The sequence below is a fragment of the Canis lupus genome, chromosome 9 (assembly GCF_003254725.2).
Source record: "Canis lupus dingo isolate Sandy chromosome 9, ASM325472v2, whole genome shotgun sequence".
Lineage (NCBI taxonomy): Eukaryota > Metazoa > Chordata > Mammalia > Carnivora > Canidae > Canis > Canis lupus.
Genome location: NC_064251.1, coordinates 57622499 through 57642141, shown reverse-complemented (window position 1 = coordinate 57642141; position 19643 = coordinate 57622499). Strand labels below are relative to the sequence as shown.

The 19643-nt window shown below is 45.4% G+C and overlaps 1 protein-coding gene across 11 annotated transcripts in view; it reads left to right on the top strand.

The window, feature by feature from the left end:
• The first annotated feature begins 555 nt into the window (after nucleotides 1–555).
• RALGPS1 (Ral GEF with PH domain and SH3 binding motif 1) overlaps nucleotides 556–19643 on the top strand; it is a 295268-nt gene continuing 276180 nt past the window's right edge. For 4 of the 11 annotated variants that reach the window (XM_049114461.1, XM_049114459.1, XM_049114457.1 and 1 more), the window contains exon 1: nucleotides 556–716. The gene's annotated coding sequence lies outside the window, so the exon portion shown is untranslated. The remainder of the gene's footprint in view (nucleotides 717–19643) is intronic. The other 7 variants (XM_049114460.1, XM_025475184.3, XM_025475186.3 and 4 more) reach the window with 4 other exon arrangements.

The window sequence follows — 19643 nt, the reverse complement described above, 5'->3', positions numbered from 1 at the left end:
TTTGCCCACCTGCAAAGTAAAAGGGTAGGACCCCAGGCTCTCTGAGGTGTCTTCTGGCTCTGACGTTCTGTGTTCTATGCCTACCTCTCGGTTGTAAAGAATGAGCACTACGGTGATGCTCTCACAAAACCATTTTTTGTTCAAAACCGTAAATCCTAAGTAGGGATTTCAAGGGGGAAATTGTACGAGGCCTGGAGAGATGTACGGGGAATAAGATGCACTATTTCTAGGAAGAAGATGGGCGTGGCAGGGCGCTGAGAGGGGTGTGCGGGCCGCGGAGCATCCTCACAGGCTGAGAGGGCGTCCCCGCCTAGAGCCGAGGCCGAGGCCAGCGAGGACCAGGGCTGCAGCGGCTGCGCACTGGCGCGCCCAGCCGGCCGATTTGCGTGTCTCCGCCTCTGCGACGAGCTGATTGGGAGGATTGGTCGGGCGCCGCACGCCGATTGGCTGCGCGGCCCGCCGCTCAGGCCCAGCAGCGGACGGTTCCTACTGCGGCTGGGTACCGGCTGCGCTCCCGCGTCGGCCCGCGCTCCAGCTGCGCCTGGCCCGGCCCCGGCCCGGCTTGGCCCGGCCCTGGCCTCCGAGCGAAGGCGCCGCTGCCGCCTGGGCCGCTCCCAGGGCCATGAGGAGGCGGCAGCAGCCACTGCGGCCCGCGTCAAGGTGACCGGCCGGGACTGCGGCGGCGGCGGCGGCGGCGGCGGCGGCGAGAGCGGGCGGTGAGAGGAGCGGCCCGCGGGGCGGGGCGGGGCGGGGCGGGGCCCTGAGGGCCGGGCCGCGGGGAGCTGCAGGTGCGGGGGGGCGGGACCCGGAGAGGCCGCTGGGCCGGGGAGGGGCCTCGGGGCGGGAGGCGGGGCCAGGGGGCCGGGGGGTGCGGGCGGGTTCGGGGTCGCAGGGGGCCGGGCCGGGAGCCGTAGGTGGGCTGGAACGGGCGGGCTTGGTCGGAAGGGCCGCAGGTGTGGGCGCCGGCCGCAGGTGCGGGGGCGGGGCTGATGGAGCCAGTTGGGCGGGGCCGGGGGACCTCGGATTTGGCTGTGGGAGGGGGCTGCGAGGTGAGGCCGAAGCCGGAGAGCCCGGGCCTGAGGAAACCTGCAGGTGCAAAGGGCGGGGCCAGGGAGACCTGCAGGGGCGGGGGGCTGGGGGCGGGGCCCCGAGTGGTTGCAGGCCCGGAAGCGGCGCCCCAGGTGAGGAGCGCGCGGAGGGTGCGTGGTCCGTGGAGACGGGAATGTAGCTCTCCGTTGTCCAGGGGGCTTTGGGGTGAGCGCAAGAGCTCTGGGCTCTCTTAAGATTCTGGAGGCTTCGAGGGTTGCTCCTGGGCCAGAGCGGCCGGCCAGGCCAGCCTGTGCCTCTCCTGGGGCTGACTTGCGTCTCTGCCGCCCAGGTTTTCAGGCTGCTGGCTTCTCCGATGCCACGCTGTGCCTTAAGTGGGGCGCGTCGTTTTTCATTTCTCCGGGGTTTTCTCTGTTGCTGTTGCCCAGGGCAAGCTTCGATTGCGGCCGGCGTTGGCATCCATTCGATGATCAGAGAGGTTGCTTCCTGGAAGAGTAGTTAGTGTGAAGCTTGGAGGGCCCTGGTGGCAGATGCTGCTGCAGATCTTAGCAATGGCAGTCTCCAAAAGATTGACATGGCAGCCCGGCGAGGGGAAAGAACCAGGAATGAGGGTTCAGAAGCTTTCGCCTTTGTGTCACCCCTGGAGAGTCTTCCACCTCTCCGTGCTTTGTGTCTTCCTTTGCAAAACGAACATCTGAGGATCGTGCTTCCTGCCTTGTGTGCCTCCCAGGGGCCTCGTGAGGATAGGATGGAAAAATGCTTACTGAGCAAATCGTGGTGTAAAGTTATGAATCTCTGTCCTCTTTGGGGATGGGGAGGCTGGACTCAGGGACTGGGGGTTTAAAGAAAAGGGTATTTCTAATTAGCAAACCATTTTCTTATTTGAATTTGGGATGAGGTTTGTGGCAGAGAGTCCCCAAAGGACAGTCTCAGATGTGACTCGGATTAAGACCTCTGAGGGAGCTGTGGCAGGGAGCAATGGCAGGTGGAAAGTGAGGAACATTTCATTGTTTGCTGACCTTTAGGCCCCACCCCCCATTGAGGACTCTGACCTGGATCATAAGGCTTAGACTTGAGCCTTATGGAATTCCCCCCTCCCCAGCCAAGTAGGAGCTCTGATTTTACCACATTCCGAAAGGGAGACACTAAATAGAAGGGAATGTGAGAATTGAGAATTTCATAGCTTCCTACAGGGGCAGAGAGAAGACTTAATCAAGGTGAGAGGGCTCCATCCTCTCCAGAAGATGTCTTGTACCCATGTGTATGACCTTTTGGCACCCAGTACCTCTATTCACTAGCAGTTTGATCATTCCAAACTGTCATTTCTCCTACCCGCATTGCATGGACAGAGAGAAGGCAGGAGGAGGCTTCTCCTGCACTGGGCTGTGTTTTTCTTTATTTTAGAGGCTATGAAGCTTTTGGAGGCCAACCACCATGGTGCTGGCCTCTCTCACTATCATTCAGCTGGTCTGGTGGTGAACCAGTGACATCATGGGGATGGTGTCTCAGGGGTGGTTCCTTACTGGGGCCTGTGCTTGTGTGGCTAGTGCCCAGAGGGTCTAGAAGCAGTATTGGCAATGTTCCTTTCTGTCCTGGCAGAAACTGTATAAGTGGTTCTCAGAGATTGCTGCCCTCTGGATAGCCTCTGTGGGTTAAAAGGAAAGCCCATCTTGGTGGCACACAAAAGTTAGAACATGCATTGAATAATAAAGGGATTGGCTTTTTGATTGTTATTATTGGAGTGACAACACCCAGAGTTGAGAGAGAAACTTCATTTAATGGAAAATATTAAGGCTCTCTGTGATATGGCCCCAGTTTACCTTTTTTAAAAAATATTTTATTTATTTATTTATTTATTTATTTATTTATTTATTTATTTATTTATGAGAGAGAGAGAGAGAGAGAAGCAGAGACACAGGCAGAGGAAGAAGCAGGCTCCATGCAGGAAGCCTGATATGGGACTTGATCCCGGGTCTTCAGGATCAGGCCCTGGGCTGAAGGCGGCAGCTAAACCGCTGAGCCACCCGGGCTGCCCGCCAGTTTACCTTTTTATCTTTAAAAGATTTTATTTATTTATTTATTTATTTATTTATTTATTTATTTATTTATTTATCTATCTATCTATCTATCTATTTATTCATTCATTCATTCAAGAGAGAGGGTGTGTGAGTGGGGGGAGGGGTAGAGGGAGAGGGAGAGAATCTCACGCCGACTCCACGCTGAGCGTGGAGCTCTCCGGACCCTGAGATCGTGACCTGAGCTGAAATCAAGAGTCAGATGCTTCACCAACTGAGCTACCCAGGCTCCCCCACCCCTCCCTGCAGACTGCCTTTTTAAATTGATTTTCCTGTTGAGTATGGAGGGTGAAGGTTCTGGCTTGGAAGTCACACAGGTCTGTGTAGGAAGCCTTATGCACCAGTTTCTCAGCTTCTCAGGGCTTTGTTTTCCTTGTTTGTGGAACAAGGGTGATCATGCCCATCTTGAGAGGTTATGAAGAATAAATGACACAGGATATGTGAAAGCACCTGATAATTCAGTCACTAATGTTAGGGCAAGGCACTAATGTTAGGGTCCATTTCTTACCTCTCTGTCTGTGTATCTTTCAACATAAAAGAACAGCATGAAGCATGTAGGGAGAGCAGGACGGTAATCCTGAAGCCTTCACTTATGTAACGTTGAACAACTGCTTTCCCCAGAACTCCATTTTCTAGGCTGAATAAGAATGGTGTTAGACTACAAACATGAAGGGTGGTCCTTGCTCTGGCATTCTTCTCATTAGCATGCTGTCCATATTTTCCTGAAAGGCAGGAGGGAAGAAACTAATGACCTGCTGTTTAGTCCTTTAAAAAAAAATATCTGTCTAGCACTTTGCCTAGCACACAGTAGATGCCCATTCAGTACTTGTTGAAGGAACAGATGAAGGAGTTCAGGAAGGTGTGGCAAATTATCCCTGCTGCTTATATGTATGTTGTATCTCTATCTTAGAAATTCTGAAAAAAAACAAAAACAAAAACAAAAAAAAAACAAAAAAAAGAAATTCTGTTGATTTATTTTCAAAAACATTTGCAACATTAGTGAAATTGGTGAACCTCAGCATGAAAGACAAAGGCTGTTGCCCAGTCCTGTTTTACCACATATTAAGTTCATCCAGTTTTTGTTCATAAGCATACATTCTTCATGGTTGCAGTTGTATGTATGCGAGCATTTGGGAGAGGCCTGGCAAAAAGTGGTGTCTTTAAATGGTGTTTTTGATCTTTTTTTTTTTAAGAAGTTAAAAAAAAAAATACCACACATGAATTCTCTTTTTAAAGGCAAGTAGTTGGGATCCCTGGGTGACTCAGCGGTTTAGCACCTGCCTTTGGCCCCAGGGCGTGATCCTGGAGTCCTGGGATCAAGTCCCACATCGGGCTCCCTGCATGGAGCCTGCTTCTCCATCTGCCTGTGTCTCTGCCTCTCTCTCTCTCTCATGAATGAATGAATGAATGAATGAATAAATAAATAAATAAACATTGGAAAATGTTCCAATTGGTACATACCAGTTCCTCCTTAATAAATGTTTTTTTTTTTTTAAAGCTCTTGGGTATTTTAAAAAAAATTTTTTTTTATTGATTTATGATAGTCACACAGAGAGAGAGTGAGGCAGAGACACAGGCAGAGGGAGAAGCAGGCTCCATGCAGTGGGAGCCCGACGTGGGATTCGATCCTGGGTCTCCAGGATCGCGCCCTGGGCCAAAGGCAGGCGCCAAACCGCTGCACCACTCAGGGATCCCGTATTTTTTTTTTTTTTAACATTTTTTATTTATTTATAGAGATACACAGAGAGAGGCAGAGACACAGGCATAGGGAGAAGCAGGCTCCATGCAGGGAGCCTGATGTGGGACTCTATCTGGAGTCTCCAGGATCACACCCTGGGCTGGAGGCGGTGCTAAACCCGCTGAGCCACCAGGGCTGCCCAATAAATGTTTTTGACTGATATTGTAAGCACAGTTTGGTCTGTGTCTCCCAGCACCCCCCTCCCCCCAATGATGTTTACTCAGTAATGGTTAGCAGTCATTGTTTAGAGGAGTAGCAAGGGACATCCCTTGTTCTTTTCTAGGAAACAAATGGCTTTGGTCTCATTGAACAATAGATTACAGGCAATCCGCATATCTGGATGCTAGGCAGATGACAGAAAGAGAAAGGAAAAGGGATTTGTTTACTAGTAATTGAAAACTGATTTTCCATTCAACCCTTGATTCAGAGTTCAGCTGTTACTTACTGGCTGTCTGACTTGGGACAATCTACCTAATCTTTCTGAATTTCACTTTCCTTATGTGTAAAATGGCTGATGATAATAAAATCTGCCCTTTGAGGTTTTTGTGCAGAGAAAATGAGATCATGCATACCAAGTACTTGCAGGGATAGCAGATTGTAGTAGATACTCAAGAGGGGGTAGCTGCCTTGTTATTAGTAACCTGACATAGACTCTTTTATTCTTTGTCAGTTAGATATTTACTGGGCAGTTGAGGGTGAGCTGTGGACAGTGACCAAAGTCCTTGGCTTTGAGATGCCCACATACTATGCAGGGAGATAGGCACACAAGCCACTGATTACAGAACAATATGATAGGCCCGATGTTGGGGCTGTGAGCAGTATGGGGGTCATGGAGGCAGGAAACAATGATTTCACCTTCCATGATTTGGGAATGGCCTCCCCCTCCTTTGTAAAGCCTACTCTCTTCTTTTAGGCCCATGTGACCACTCTTGTTTCTGTTCCCTTGACTTTCATTGTGTGCCTGCCTTGATCGGAGTATGCATTGTATTATAGCATGCACTGCGTTGTCTGTGGTTCTTCCTTGCACAGGGAAACTCTCCTGATTTCTTTGCTGCTGAGACTTCAGGGTAGGTTCTTTGTGCCTATTGTGATGGGCCTCTCCTCCATCATGGCTATTGACATGCTCTTATTGATAAGAATATATTGACAAGCTCTTATTGATAAGCTGTTAGGTCTTTGGTGAAACATAGTCTTTGGGCTCTATTCCTTTACTTTTCAGGTATTTGAGTGCTGACTCTGAGACAAGAATGTGTTGTGCCATATATTAGCTATAGGCTTTGGGTGTGGCTGGTAATACTTGTCCAAAAAATCTTGGAGGTGAGAGAGGAAAGAAATATTTCTCCAGATACTCCAGGATGAGAGGGGGAAGCAGAAAAAAAAAGACAACTCTAAAAATGAACTGCTCATACTTGCTGAAGCCTACCTTGCCTTTCCTCAGATGTCTGCCTGTTCATCCTTCCCTTAAGGTGGGTTGTGGAGGAGCAGGCTCAAGGGAGCTGAGTAGATAGATGTTCTGTAGATTTTGACCAGGGGTAGTGGGCAGCTGTTTGGGTTGGCTTCTGTGAGGAGCATCCTGGGGCATTTCTAGGGCCACTTTCTTAAAAGGAGGGGGGCTTTACTTCCTTTATGTGAACATTCACTCCCCAGCCTTGCTGGGTTCCTGCTTTGAGCTTTCCTTGCTGTATGCTGGGCATATGGAGGTGAAAGGGTTCTGTCCCTGCCTTTGAGAAACTCATAGTTAGTGGAAAAGTCACATGCAAGCAGAAAGTGGCTGGACGGCAACTATGACAGAAGACTTGAATGAAGTGGCTAAGCAGATTAATGCTCTGGAGCCAAGCAGACCTGGGTTCAGTTTCTGGTTCTTTCATTACAGAAGGCCGTGGGCAAGAGTCTCCCTCTCTGTGAGTCTTGGTTTACTGGTTTGTAAAATGGGGATAGCAGTGTCACCTAACTCAAGACTCTTTTTGAAGATTCTGTGAAATGATGCAGTCTGGTGATCAGCACGGTGCCTGAGAGAAAACTGATGTGTAAGACTGCTCACATGTTATCCATGGTTCTTTGGGAGCACTGAGAAGCACCTTTTTGGCTGTTTTCTCTGGGTTCTAGTAGTAGTGGTAATGGTGCTAATGGGTTGGTGACAGTGATGTCCATGGTGTCCGAGAAACCAGCTCTGTAGTCACAAAGTGCTTAAGGAGTTCCTAGGACAGTCCTCATAGGCCCTGATGACTCTAGGCTATGGGTTTGTCTGTGTTTCCTCCACCTTTTTCACATGAACTCTTCTCAAAGATGGTTTCCCTCCCAGTACCATTGTGAGCACCTACACTTTGGATCACCTACACTGATCAATTCCACGACTTTTCCCCAAGGGGAGGCACATGCGAGGCTTGTTTCATGTGCACTTATGGAGGAGAGCAGAAACCATGAAGACCCAGATGATGGCACATCATCCCACGGTTTTTCTACAGAGCTTTTGTTCTTTTTGTTCTTTATAGGAGATTTATCTCCTGACATCAGAGTGATGGATAGGATAGACCTTAAAGTGCAGACTCAGGCCAGTGTGGGTCTAGGTCCTGACTCTACCACTCACAACCGTGGTGGCTTTGGGCAAGCGACCATTTCTCTGTTTCCTCATTGGTACGGGAAGTGTGATGGATGGTACTTACCTCCTTGATTCCTCAAAGGCTTCGAGGAGATGTTGCAGAATCATCATCTTAGCATAGTGTTCACACATTAGGAACACCCAGTTATTGTGAGCTAGAATCTCTTTAGCTATTGTTAGCTATTTAGCTATTTAGCTATTGTTAGAGGGCTTGTAGGATGCTTTTGGGGAATATTAATTTACTGCCTGTGGAAGTTATGTGAGTTATTGCACAAGGAATATCTTAAAACTCAGATGTCCTTGGTGACAGGGGCTAGTAAGAGCACTCAGAGCTCAGCCTTTGTTGGGACTGCAGATACAGGCCTTGGCTCCCACAAAAGCAATTGACTGCTGGTGAGGGAGAGGATGGAGTCACCCTGAGGGTGGGCCCTGTCTCTGGCTGGTACAGGAAATATATGCTGCTTTCCCAAGTTCTTTCTGTCTCCTTCCTTGTTGTGTGATTCCATGTAAATAGAGGGTCTTTTCTATGAACTAATACAACAATATACTTTTCCTCTTTAGGATTTAAATATTTTTATTATAAGGTTTTATTTGAAGGTTTAACACAATTAATTGAGTAATCAGAAGAAATTTAGATGTTTGGGCTCAACAGTCAAAAGTTTTCTTTGAAAATCATCTTATTAAAGATGAAAGAAAGATTAATGAATGTAATTAAATTCTTGTTTATTGAATACAGTCATTCTCACTCTTGTATAAGCTTGATAACTAGGTCAAGAGAAATCTGTGGTTTTGATACATTTCTGAGTAATTAAATATTTATGGAAAACAAGTTAATAAATTCAGGAGAATATGCTGTGTGTCTCTTTTTGTGGCAGTAAAGTTTGTTATGTGGAATTAGTGACTTTTCACTATTTTGAGATATTTCTTATTTTGTGTGCTTTCTGTAGCTGTGCTTTGTTTTATTTTTCCTCCAGGCACCATATCTCCAAAACTTTTGGCCCACTAGCATTTATAGATTGTTCCCCCACAGGCTCTTGTAGCACACTGCTGTAGCATTAATAACACTGTGAGAGTGATGATGACTTCCTGGTGACACCCCGCCCCCCACCCCCACCAGATTTTGTAGAGAAAGAGCCTGCATTTGTTCTTGCCATATCCTGGGCCTAGCCCAGGGCTAGTATAAGGCAGCCAGAATGATCTGATTATGTCATTTCTTCTGCGTAAAACCCTTTGGTGGCTTGTAATTTCTTTTAGAAAAAAGACCAAATCATTAGCATGGCCTGCAGGGTATAACGATATGCTCTGTGGTGGAGAGGTTGGTGATGTCTGTCTCCTATAATGCAATGTAATGCAGTCCTGTCAGATCATGGACTAGGGCTGATTTGCTCATCATTGAGTCCTTAGTGCCTGGCATAGCATCTGGCACATAGTGGGTACCCCACAAATGTTTGTTGAATGAACAAATGAAGTAAATGGTGAGTGTCCAGTAAGTGATTTGAGTCTATAAAATGGGATGGTTGTTGGATCTGAGGTCCCTTCATTATAAAATATCTCAACACTTTACAAAGTCTCTTGACACCTTTATAGTGATTCTAGCAGGGCAGTCTTTGAGGTGCAGAGGAGAAAATGGAAGCTCAGGGAGGTTTAATAGATTGCTCAGGATGTGGCTGTGGGAGAAGCTGAGGGTTCCTCTAGGGTCTCTTCTCACATCCGTGCTGCTTCAAGGTGTGGTTTCTGACACTGGAAGAGCCATAGGGGAGATAAGGAAATAGGAATTCATTGAAAGAGATACTTGTGATAGTTTCTCTTGGTTTTAGTTATTTTAATTGCCTGATAATTGAACTTAAGGAGTTCAATTTGGAGTTGATGGGTTTAAGGTGTGGTTTCATTCTAGGGTCTAGGGAAACCCTGATCTCACTTGTAAGTGGCTAAAGTACAGGAAGTAACTGATGCATGTACTGATTGGTTGACAACTAAGATTAGAATTTATTCTTGTTGGAAAGCTTTTTGATAAGATTAGAAGTTAGTTGATGATTGATATATAACACTCTTTTGCTTTTTCAAAAGATGCCAGGTTGCTCCTGTTAGCTCTCTACTTTATCTCTGGGTATACTGCTGCAGGGCTCTTTTGCATTGAGCACTGTTTTGGCTTTTGCCCTCATCAGATGTAGTCAGTCTATCCTGAAAGTTAGAGTGCATTGAGGCCACACTCCCACCTTGGGGCTGAGGGCAGGGACTTTGTCAGGGTTTCACACTCAGGTGTCCTGATTCCCCACCCAGCAAAACCTGTGGACTTCAGCACATTCACTTGCACATTGCACTTTCTAACAGCTGCCTGCATGTCATATAATGTTGCACATAGACCGTGTCCATGAAGAAGCATTTATGTCTGATGAACACCTCTGCATCAAAGTCCTTTGTTGAGTCATCAGCGTGAGTGTGTGAGAAGAGGAACTAAGGCCTGACCTAAGTGTACAGCCCTGGGATCTGGTGGTGGTGACTGGCTGAGGGGAGACAGTGCCTCTGTGATCTGTTGACAATACGTGTATTGATCTTAGGGAGCTTCTTCATGATCTTGGGGGGTTCTCAAGGGCTGAATGATTCTTGGAACCTAGTTTTATCAATATAGCCAGTATCTTTGTGGAACAGAGAGAGCTGCATGGTATTATAGAAAAATCACCGCGTAGGGAGCTGGAATGCCATGTGTGTCAGTTTGCTCTGACACCTGCTTTCCAAGTAAACAGGACTATCACTGGTGTGTGTGCATCCTTTCTTCAGTAGGAAAACCCCAGTTTTATCTTTTATTTTTTAAAAGTAATCTCTCTGCCCAGTGTGGGGCTTGAACTCACAACCCCAAGATCAAGAGTTGTATGCTCTACTAACAGCCTACCAAGTGCCCCATGTAAGCCTCAGTTTTAAAATCCAAGATTGCTTTTTGTAGGTTGAGTCAGAGTGAAGAGAGCTGGATGATATGAAAGTATTGTAGCAGTAATGAAAGGCAGCATATTCCTTGTTCTTGGCTATCTTCCAGTTCGTCTGTCCATCCATCCATCCATCCATCCATCATCCATCCAGTTCCGTTCAGGGCCTGCTGAGTGTGGGGTCCCAGTATAAGAAAAAGATGAATCTGATCCTTGCTATCTTTTAGTTCATAGTCTAGTAGCAAAGTTAAAGAAGTATAAAAATAAGTAAAACAACAATAGCAAACAAGTATAGGAAACATTAATTATAGCACTAACAATGGCTACAGAAATACAAGGTGCCTGGAGACAGTAAACAGGGTGGCTTTACTTGGTAGGAGGCCCAGAGTGGCTTCCCAGAGGAAAGATGAGTTGGACTTGACCAGGTGAAGAGGTGGCAGCTGCATGGTCATAGTCCCCATTGGGGCAAGGGCAGGGTGGCAAATTGAAGATGTAACAGAGAGCCAGTGTGGCCGGAGTGCTGAGTGTTAGGGAGATGCTGCAAGCTTCATACCCTGGTGGTTGGTGATCACGGTGCTGTTTTCTTGATCTGTGCAGGCATTCCCTGATTAATTCTCTACTTGCTCACTCTTCTTTTTCAGAACTCCTATCTATTACCAAAAGCATCTATTTTTTTAAAGATTTTATTTATTTATTTACGAGAGACCCACAGAGAGAGGCAGAGACAGGCTGAGGGAGAAGCAGGCTTCTTGTGGGGAGCCTGATGTGGGACTCGATCCCAGGACCTGGGGATCATGACCTGAGCTGAAGGCAGAGCCACCCAGGTGCCCCAAAAGCGTCTATTATTGAAACAATACCTGCTATGTTTTCCAAGATAGCAGGTGGCTTTATTTTTATTGCTTTAAAGATTGGTTGCTTCCTTTGCTTCTTGATCTCATGAGCGGTTTTTATTCATGAAGTAAACATCCACTGTGCATGCAAAGCATGACTCTGCAGGCTTTGCCCTAGGAGCCCACAGACCTGACAGAGAGGAGTAAATGAATGATGATGATGCTGTGTCTGGGGTGGAAAGCAGTGGAAATGGAAGCTAGTGGGGTGGAATCAAACTCACAGGATTTTAAAGAGAGATCTTCAGTTTCTCAGGTGAAGAGGGACATGGGAGAGAAAGCAGACAGTGGGGAGAGAGCATGCCGAATCTCAGGAATGCTGAACCAAGTGTGTTGGAGGGTGAGGCTAGTGAAGACAGGGAGGAGGAGCCTGCCAGAGATGAGATCGGAGAGGTGGTTTGGGGTCAGTACTCAGAGGGACTTGAAGGCAGTGCTTGGGACTTTAGATGTTATCCTGTGGCCAGTGGAGAATCATTCCAGAGTTGCAGGAAGAGGGAAACACTGTCAGTTATGATCCTTGTATAGAGGATGGTTGGTGTGGGAGGAGATGGTATGTGGAAGATGAGTTCAGGACATTGTCCCTGAACCTGACCATGGGGATGGAGAGGAAGAGGCATGTTCGAGAGAAACTGAGGTAGAGGCCTCCCTCTTTACAAATTTTGCGGATGGGAGGGCAATGTCAGGGTTTGTCACTTTAGTGATGTGAGGGGCTGGGCCAGTCACAGAGATAAAGAAGAGGAAGCGGGTATTGGGTTGAGGAGAAGTAGTGAATCCAGGTTTGGCAATAGCCGAACTAAGTTTAGGGTACCTGTGGGATAGCATTTGGCAGCTGGCCTGCTAGTCTTAGACTCAGACTAATGCTCTGGGCCAGAGCACTGGTTCTCAGTCTTTGGAACATCAGAATCCTCTGTGGTATTTGGGAGAGAGAGACCAGTCATTTATATGTTGCAGTTTTCACAGGTGATTCCAGTGCCCCACCAGTCTAGAGAGAGAGAGACAGACTTGGGGTCATCCTTATAGCTGGCCCTGGAAGGTTCTACTGAGCAGAAGATCCTGGCTGGAGTGCTGGGGAGCATCAGCATGAGGGGTAGGGCATAGTGCAAGGCCAGAGAAGGAGCAAGAGAAGGTTTCAGTGAGGAAGGAGGTAAAAAAGGAACATCCTTCTTAGATAGGAAGATGAGGATATGGACATTGGTGGGTGGGGCATCCCTTCCAGCTCTCTCTCTGCAGGGCCTCTGCCCCTTCCCCATGAAGCTGGGTACTCCAGGGCCTCCCACTGACATGCTTATTTTCACTAATGCTGGAGCCAGTCTCACATGAGAGAGATCATTTTAGTTACCTTTTTTCTGTGTGCAAAAGACTAAGGGATGCTCTTGGCTGCAGCCAGTATCTCAACCCTTCAGCTTCCCGGAGGACCTTCTTGAGCAGTCTATTCATGCCTTATAGGTTTTTTTTTTTTTTTTGGTCTGAAATCTTTGGCTTCTGAAGCAGGAAAGTTGGGGATCCATCCAAAGTTCTGAGGTTCAGGATGGGTCAGCAACGTTGGTGGGAAGAGTGTGTGTCTAGATCCTACAAAAGGGAGATATCAGAACTGTGGGAGGAAGTCCTGGGAAGATGATAAAACCATGCAGACTGGACTAAGGTGGTGTTAGAGCCCTGTGACTGATGCGTGCATCCTTGGTCCCCTAATGTATCCTGAGGTTGGGTAGCAGGTCAGAGCCTGTTATACAATCTCCAGAACTTATAGATGGGTCTTGTGTTAGGTTAGGACTCATGGAGGGGTCCTAAATTGGCAAAAGTGGGAGTTTGTCCCCCTGGTAGGCCTGAATACCTGACTGAGGTCAGCTTCCAGAACCCAGTGAAGAGCCTTTAATCTGAACGAGCCAAAAAAAAAAAAAAAAAATTCTGAACGAGCCAACAAGAATCTGCCATATGATTCCACATGTGTCTTTAAGGATTTCTCTGAACCCAAAGACAGGGGCAGAGACCTGGTTGGCACTGGCCCTGGTGCTGAAAACCACAGCTGAGGGATGGGGAGAAAGAATCTGAGATAATTTGAGGGGAGTAGCTGTCCTTAATATCAGGGTGCCACTGCGGTATGAAGCCATTTTCCCCTTAGGAAAGGAAAAAAAAAGAAAAGATTAATGTTCACTGAGTTTAAAAACTTCAATGCTTAGCAAAAAGAAGGGAACAGGTGAGTGGATGGGAGTATGTGTACCAGTACAGAACATAAAACACCACTCAACTTTCGTGGGATGGAACATAGAGAAATGGTTCAGAATTTAGAGCTGACTGAGCTGGGTTCAAATTCTACATTTGCCAAGGATGCACTACCATAGCCAGTGAAGATGCTGTTATGGATGGTGTATCCTTGGGTAAGTTACCTACCTTTTGGAGCCTCACTCACTAGGGTGAGTTTTCTCACTTTATAATTCTTAAAAAAGATTTATTTATTTGAGAGAGAGAGAATACATGAGCAGGGGGAAGGGCAAAGGGAGAGGGAGAAGCAGACTGCCTTCTGAGCCAGGAGCCTGATACAGAGCTCAGTCCCAGGACACTGGGGATTATGACCTGAGCCAAAGACAGACGCTCAACCCACCAAGCCACCCAGGTATTCCGAGTTTTCTAACTTTAAATGGGTGAGATAACAATGCCCAGCTTAGATAATTATTGTAAGGACTCAGTGGTATATTAGTACGGGGAGGGTGCTTAACAAAGTATCCGTCACGCAGTAATGGTTCAATGAATGACAGTAATAATTTTGGTGATGATGATGGTACAATCTTTGTGAGAGTACCTCTGTAGATACCTGTGCTGGACTGAACCCACCACTGTAGTACGTGTGTGACAGAAAGAAGAACTTAAGCAAAACTCGGTTCAGCTGTGTGAATATCACCATATGGGAGGGAAGGCCAGATCCACTGGTAAAGATTCAAACACTGAGAGGGTAAGTGTGACAATGGAGAATCACAGAAACATTACTTGAAAGGAGATGAAACAGCACTAAGCCCACGAGCCACGATCAAAGTTCGGTTGGCTATGAAGAAGAGAGGCAAGAGGATCTGGATCAACAATTAGAGGAGATAAGGACAGAGTAGCACACTAGCTTTAGTCTTTAGTGATGGTTTAGATTTGTGTCACCTCTTCTATCTCCCTGAATATTTTGGTGGGTATTGGGGGAGGTGGCATTAGAGATTATTTACTTGATGTTTGTGTGTTAATTAGTCTCATTTTTACGACTAGACTTGTTATTGAGTAGCCTCTTATTAAATGCTTTTTTATGGATAGGATGAAAATCATTAGGTTGATAAGCAATCATTTAATTTCTGCCTCTTTTCGGGGAAGTCTGAACACAGTACTAGTGACAATACCAAGTCTCCAAATGTTGACAATTCCAATGAGATAGTCTATAAGATTTGACAAAATAGTGATATTCATCTGGAAAAATAAATTGGTAAAAACATTAGAAAACTTTTTAGGGCAATGAAATGGCCTTCATTCTTCTAGATTCATGTTTATTTCAACAAATATTTGAGTTTGTCTGCTATGTGTGAAAACAGTGCAAGACCTTTTTTTGGGGAAATATAAAAATAGATACCAATTGGGTATCTTTTGTGATATATATTCTCTCTTTAAAAATTTTTTTTTGTTACGATTTTATTTATTCATGAGACAGACACACACACACACACACACACAGAGAGAGAGAGAGGCAGAGACACAGGCAGAGGGAGAAGCAGGCTCCATGCAGGGAGCCCGACATGGGACTTGATCCCTGGTCTCCAGGATCATGCCCTGGGCTGAAGGTGGCGCTAAACCGCTGAGCCACCTGGGCTGTCCTACATATTCTCATATAACCCTATCTTTCTCCTTATGAGGGAACTATTTCTGTAGTTTGGGGTACAAGTGACAGAAAACTAAAATAACAAAGACATGAATAAGATGGAAATTTCTCTCTTATGTGTGAGAAGTCAGGAGGTAATTAGCTCAGGGTAGTTATAGAGCCTACATGGTCAGAGACTTGGGTTCCTTCTATCTTGTTCCATTATGAGGCTATCTTGGAAATGGCTTCTAAGTCTGAGGTCATTTCAAGACCCGAAATGGCTGCTGAAGCTCTAGTTTTTGTATCGGCATTCCAGCCTTTGAGGGCCACTTTCCATGACACTTCTTGCATACCATTGGCCTAATCTTGCCATATGGCCACACCCAGCAGTAAAGGAGGTTGAGAAATATAATCTATATTCAGGGAAACCATGTGTCCATCTAAAAACCAGAATTTCTGTTACTAAAGAAGGAGAGGAGGGTGGCTATTGGCCAGCCTCACTAATACTGGCTCTATTTAACAGATGTGGAGTCTCAGAGTAGTGGAGATTCGCTGGGTACATATGGCTGATAAATGGTCGAGCCTTCACAACTAATTATAAAGCAATAATTTATTAATTTCATATGGTGCTTGGGTAAGAGCAGTTAAATAGACTGGTAAAGAAGTGATTTCTTTGCTAACTTGCATAGGAGCTTAATTCATGAGCCACCGGGAGTTACACAATAACAAGGGAAGGGATGATTATTACATTGTTGGGACATTTGGCTTTCAATGCTGGAAAGAATTGGTAAGCTTGACCTTATGTTGCAGTGGAAACTCCAGATGAGTTTGAGTGAAAGGACAAAACCTGGAGGTAAAGACAGGAAGATGTATACTGAGCTGTGTTGTGGGATCTAGGAGAGATGAACTATAGGACTCAGGTTAGGAGGAGTTAGGAGGCAAAACTTTTCCTGTTTACTTTCTTTTTTTATGTGGAATGCATGAGTCCCAGACAAAGGACTTTATTACTAGCATAAAAAACATCACTGTGTATGTCCATTTCCCTTCCTCCACATCCCATGGGGGTGATGCCATGCGCTGTGCTTCTGTGTCACAGCTGGAAGCACTGATCTGGGGGACCTGCTGCTTTATAGCAGGCAGTAAGCAAGCCTGCTTTTCAGCCCTGAGGGAGATGTTGTCTCATCCCTCCAGGCTGTTCACAGCAAGTACAGCCCTGAAAAATGGCTTGGGTAAAAGCTGGTCAGGACCTTGCATTCTTGGCATGCCCAGCAGGACATGTTAGAGTGCCAGAGACCATGAAGGAGTGAGTCCCCTAGCAGGTGGTTGCTGGGATTAAATGGGATAATGTTTGTAGAGTGTGTGTGCCAATAGGAAGCTCTCGAGCAGTGTTATCCCTTATAATATCTGTGGGCTCTGAAAATGGCCTTGTGATAACATAGTTATTACAGCATTTCCACTTGGTTTTCAGTGTTTAGACAAGACAGAAAATTCTGGAATTGACGGGATTCTGGGCAGACTGACAGGGAGAGAAAGGCTAACTCAATTGCTTGTGTATAGTTTCTGCTTCCTTGAATATGTTTTTTTTTTTTTTTCTTGTATACATTTTATATCCAGTACCTCTCCAGAGCATGTACTCTGCTCGGTCTTAGTAAATCATAATTCTCTTCTTTCTTATGTATAATCAAATGTAGTCTATTTTTTGAGCTTAATATTTGTGGTTTGCTTGAATTTAAATAAAGTACACCGAGTTTTTCTTAAACAGGTTATTACTTTTTTTTTAAATTTTTATTTATTTATGATAGTCACACAGAGAGAAAGAGGGAGGCAGAGACATAGGCAGAGGGAGAAGCAGGCTCCATGTACCGGGAGCCTGACGTGGGATTTGATGCCAGGTCTCCAGGATCGCGCCCTGGGCCAAAGGCAGGCGCTAAACCGCTAGCCACCCAGGGATCCCAAACAGGTTATTACTTGTTTATACACATATTTAGCAAAATCCTTGATAATTGGTTCCAAATTAATGAAACTTTAAACCCGTATGACATATGGATATACCATACCATAAAAATGTAGAGCTTGGTGATGTTTAAAGATTAGCTTAACTTTCCAGTGTTATAGAAGAGGAAACTGAGGCAAGAGATGAGAAGGCAGCCACTGACGAGTGGTCCCAGGTGCTGAGTAACAGATGCAGTGCTGGGTCTTCACCCATGGCCCCGTCTGAGAAGCCTTGAATCCATTAGGGTGAATAGAGAGGGGACCAAAGAGAATCTTTCTACAATTTTTGAGTAAATATCAGGCCAGGCCTTACCTATCCTCATTTGAAAATGAACAAATAGGAAAAGAGCACTAGAGAGCACACACTGAAAGATCCACAGTATATAGGGAAATAAACAAGGCATGCAAGAGATAGAGGAAGAGCAAGCTTTGGGTAAAAGGTTTCCCAGCTTCAAGTGTCATCTTTTTTGTCCTCTCTGAGAAGTTCTAGTTGCTGTGAAAGGTAAGATGATGAGTCAACAGACGGAGATGAGAAAGGGGTTTGTGGATTCAAAGCACATAAGGAGATAAAGCACACAATGTTAGCGTCTGGAATTGTGGCACTGCTGAAAGCCAAGGAGTCAGGAGGAAGACAACCTGGTGCTCTCAGAAGGGATAAGAAAGCAACAGAGGAGACCCCAGATGTGGATAATGGACCAGATTGGAGACCAGAGCAAACGGCCTAGAAGGAAGCCTCAATTATTCTGAATGGAAGAAGGACCGATTCTGTAAATTATAAAGGTTCATGTCGAACCAGGCAAAATTAGCAAAAATTAGTTAACACTTGAAATATCCAGGTGAAATATTTTTTTAATTTCAAGAATAAGGGGAGGGTATTATTAGCATCCTGGCAGAAAGAAGAGGAAATCAAAAAAAAAAAATTAGCTAGGCTCAAACTTATCTACACGAAAGGTGCCAGAGGGCAGTGGGGCAGTGCCCATTGAGTTCTGAGGGAAAAATGTAACCAAAGAATTTTATTCCAACCCAGTTTAAGTTCCCATTTCATGGTAACAGAAATTCTTTTCAGTTGTGCAAGAACATACTTTGTGTGTAGATTTTACTACATCCATGCATCATTCTGGGGAAAAAAAATCATTGGAAGGCATGCTCCTGTCACTGAGAGATGAATTAAAATAAAAGACCATCCATGGGCAAGGTCGAGAAAGAAAGGATTGACAGTGAGAGTAGGACCATTCAAGCATAAAATGATTTCAAAGTAATTGTTGTGATTATGATTATAAAGTATAATACAAATGAAATAATCATTGAGAAAAGATAAAACAGGGATCCCTGGGTGGCGCAGCGGTTTGGCGCCTGCCTTTGGCCCAGGGCGCGATCCTGGAGACCCGGGATCGAATCCCACGTCAGGCTCCCGGTGCATGGAGCCTGCTTCTCCCTCCTCCTGTGTCTCTGCCTCTCTCTCTCTCTCTCTATGTCTATCATGAATAAATAAATAAATCTTTAAAAAAAAAAAAAAAAAAGAAAAGATAAAACATGCAACCGTAGTTAACAGAAAAAGCAGGCATTCCTGCTTAAACCAGAGATCATGCACATGAGTACACTCTGTCCTCTAAAGAACTATACAAATATGAGCGATAAAAATTTGAAAGCAAGCTCTGTGCCCTCCAGTCTGCCTGGACATGTGTTTTCTAGCTAGTGAAATGCTATGCAGATATACATTATACCTGGGGCCACTTTTGTTGGGATTCCTCTGGGCTTCATCTTTTTGAACTGCCCTGGGGAGATTTGCTTGGCACCTTCATTTTTTTTTAAAGATTTTATTTATTTATTTGAGAGAAAGTGAGCATGAGCAGTAGGGAGGGGCAAAGGGAGAGGGAGAAACAGACTCACTGCTGAGCAGGGAGCCCAATGCAGGGCTTGATCCCAGGATCATGGGCCAAGCTGAAGGCAGCTTTTTAACTGAGAACCAACCCAGGTGCCCCGGCACCTTTATTCTGTAGGAGGGCATATCACTGGTGGAAATGTAAAATGGTACAGGTTCTTTGGAAAATGATTTGGCAGTTTCTCAAAAAATTAAACATGAAGTTACCTTGTGACTTAATAATTCCGTTGCTAGGTGTGTACCCAAGAGAACTGAAAATAGATGCTTACACTAAAACTTGTACAGGCATTTTCATAGCAGTAGCAGTGTTATTTATGCTAGCCAAAAATGGAACAACTCAAATATCCATCAGTTAATGAATGCATAAACAAAATGTGTACATCCATACAATGGAGTATTCTTTAGCTATAAAAAAGAATGAAGTACTGATTCATACTACAATATGGATGAAACTTGAAACATTCTAAAGAAACCAGACACAGAAGACCACCTGATTCTGTTTTTATGAAATGTCTAGAAGAAGCATAGAGACAGAAAGTAGATTAGTGGCTGCCAGGGAAATGGGGGTATAGGAGTGAGTGCTAATGGGTACAGGATTTCTTTTGGGATGAAAATGTTCTGGAGTTAGATAGTGGGGATGAGTGTACAACTTAGCAAGTACGCTAAAGCCTGTTGAGTT